The following is a 3,430-nucleotide window of genomic DNA, read 5'->3' as shown; positions in this document are numbered from 1 at the left end:
TGCAAGCATGACCAGTAGTTGCTGATGATGGGAGTTGTAGTACAACCACATCTACAGGGCACGACGATGGCTGCCCCTGTTTTGCACACTATGTACAGCAGTCTTCCCCAACCTGATGTTCTCCAGATGTTTTGATTACAACTCCCAACACCAGCAGAGGCTGATGAGGGTTGCAACCAAAACATCTGGAGAACACCAGGTTGGGGACATCTGTTTTAGAGCTGGGAAAGCTGTCGGCCTCCAGATGTTGTGGAACTGCCAGCTCCCATCATCCCTAAGCCTTGGCAATGCTGGCTGGGTCTCAGGAGTTGGATCTGGTTGGCCACAGGTTCCCCTGCCCTGGCATTCTGGAGCCAGGTAGCATTCTGGAGCCCATACCACTTTAGCCCTGGAAGTAAAAAAAAAATTGCCATTGGAAAAAAAAATCTTCCTTTATGTAAAATAAGAAAATAAAGACTGCACGTAGTAAACTGGCATGTCAGTCAAGAGTTTTAGCAGAGCAGTCTGTGCTGATATGCTAGCTTACTGCATGCAGGGAGATTTATAGGAGTGAGAGAATTACCAGCGCTATACAAAGTCAGACTATCTGATCATCTAGCCCACTCTGATAGCTTGCTCTGCCTTGTGCTGACATCCCACCACCTACTACTTGAACCTTTTAACTGGAGATGCCACAAACTGGGGGCCTTCTCCATGCAAAACAAGTGCTTTGCTTCTGAGCTTTGCCACCTCCCCTTCATTAAAAACATGACCATTACCACATCTGTAATCCAAAGTGGATTTTTCCAGAATGCAATCACACCGGTCTTATCTCATTCTGCCTAAAGGAGGGACCAAACTAGAGGACAAGCAGGAATATAACCAGGAATCTGGACTTTTACCTGACTGACCTCCCCTTAGGATTCCTGCTGGAGATGTCAAACGACTCTTGGCAGTCTTGGACCAGCTCTCAAGTCGGGGCTGGGGGGGAGCTGTGGCCTTCCAGGTGTTGGTGAGCCACATCTCCTGCCCTTGACCATTGGCCATGCCGGCTGGGGGCTGATGGAAGTCGAAGACCAACGAAACCTGGAGGGCCACAGTCTCTCCATCGTTGATCTGGAGCAACCCTCAAAATGGAGAAGCCGTCATAAGAACATGCCTATGAAGCAGCTTTTAAGGATGAAAAAGGAATTGCAATTGCAGTTTTATTTTCTTTCTTAACGTAACCAGGAGGAGGAGAACTGAGGGGAGGCATGGGGTAAAAGCAGAGATAGGAATCTTTTTTTAAAAAAAGGATGCGGAAGGGAAAGTGCTCCTGCTTCTTGGACCAACCGTGACTGAATACAGGGGAACCGGAGAACAATGATAGGAAAAGATACTGACGGTCCACTAGCTTAAATAAACCAAGCGGTCGTTCGGGCAGCACTACACCTTAGAAAGCACAAACAGGAGAGCATTTTCTGCAACATTGCAAAGAATGCCAAAGCACACTTCTCGGATTGTCTGGCTTGGCTAGTCTAGTATGGGCATCGTTGAAAGTGCTGGATTTGGGTCAAAGTGACCTGGGTTCAAACCAGTCACTGTCAGTCGAACCTACCTTGAAGGCTTTATTGTGAGGACAAGATGGGAGAGAGTTACCTGTTCTGGTCTGAGTCTCGTGGATAAAGAGTAGGATTAAAATATAATAATTAAAATATCCTAAGTAGAACTGCCCCCTTTCTGTGTCTTTTTTTTACAAACATCCTATCCCCAAATCTCGATATCATTGTGGGTGGAACAGGGGTTGTCAACCCACGGGGGAGTGGACCAGTTACCATATATACTTGAGTATAAGCCTAGTTTTTCAGCACACTTTGTGCTTTAAAAGCTGCCCTCGGCTTATACTCAAGTCAACCATTCCTTAAGAAGTGTACAAGAACGGCGGTTCTTTACTCTCCCCAGGCAGCTTGTTCCATTCCTGAACTGCTCACATAAATGCAAACTTTAGACCCCAGAAGGCAGAAAGCCTATCAGTTAAGGAAGTACTGAAACCCCACAGGTGCTCACTTTCCCTGGCTCCTGCTTAAACAGGACAGGATCCCAGCCTTCTCTGTATAACACAAGGGAACATTGCTCTGTGGGTTAAACCACAGAGCCCTAGGGCTTGCTGATCAGAAGAATGGCGGTTCGAAACCCTGCGACGGGGTGAGCTCCACAGCAGCAAAGGAGGAAGAGGAAGGAGCAGCCCAAAGGGCTGCTTTGGGCTGCTCGTTCCTCCTCTACCACAGTGGCAAAGGTGAACCAGCTTATACTTGAGTCAATAAGCTTTCCCACATTTTTGTAGGGAAATTAGGTGCCTCGGCTTATATTTGGGTCGACTTATACTCGAGTATATACGGTAAGTAATTTAGGTATATTCTCGAGGCAGGGTGTGGGGGTGTGAGAGAGAGATTTAGGAGAGGAGGTACCTGTTACCAAATCCAAACGATCTTCCAGTTTAGGGACACTGACTGGTTTTATTGAGAAACCATCTTGTGCACCTTTACTCAGAATTAAGTCCCATTAAGTTATTTGGGGCTTACTTCCTGGTAAGTGTCTAGGATTGGCGCCTTAGTTCCGCACATTCCACCATGCAGTAGTCTGTGAAATAAATACTTTTGTACAGGAATTGGCTGCTTTGATGCCTATTTGTGTCTTGGTCCATTAGTAGTCAGTTTATTGGTTTGCTACATTTCTGGTAAATTCCGCCAAAGAACTCAATGGGGGAGGGTGCTTGACTGGGGGGAGGGAAGCGAAATGTTAATTGTGTGCTTCACAACTAAAGCAACACATATGGTTGTCTAAAGTGTGTGGATCGGGGAGAGACCATTACTTTCTGAATCCATGTGTGGAAGACTGACAGCTGGCAGATCATTCTGCCAACTCCGCTGTTATTTTGGGGTTTTGCAAAAGTGACCAACAGAGTATGAAAACAGTCACAGATTCTTGTGGCACCTGAAGGACGTAACACATTGATTAGGGCAGAAGCTTTCACAGGCCCACCTTGTCAGAAGATATATCCATCAAAGGTCTTTAGCACATTCAAGAAATTGAATGCCTCCTGCAAAACATCTGGAGGCAGCAAACTGCAGCCTGGAGACCAGACCATCATTTCTATCTGCAGCCCCATTCCTCCCCAGGTCTTCCTGCCCTGCTGTCGCACTAAGAATCTTCCAATCTATCCCTTCGTTTTAAAGAGGCATATTGGGTGGCTGGAGTTGAGAAAGTAGCAATATTAAGTGTCTCATTTTTTAATTTATTTTGCATATCCACTTGCTAAGCTACGGGGTAAAGTGAGGACACAAATTCTAAAGATGCTTCGAGTGATAATAATAATAATAATAATAATAATAATAATAATAATTATTATTATTATTATTATTATTATTTTATTATTTACAGTGGTACCTCAGGTTACAGGCGCTTCAGGTTA

This window comes from Lacerta agilis, chromosome 16 (assembly GCF_009819535.1).
Source record: "Lacerta agilis isolate rLacAgi1 chromosome 16, rLacAgi1.pri, whole genome shotgun sequence".
NCBI lineage: Eukaryota > Metazoa > Chordata > Lepidosauria > Squamata > Lacertidae > Lacerta > Lacerta agilis.
Note: the sequence above shows the minus strand (reverse complement) of the source record.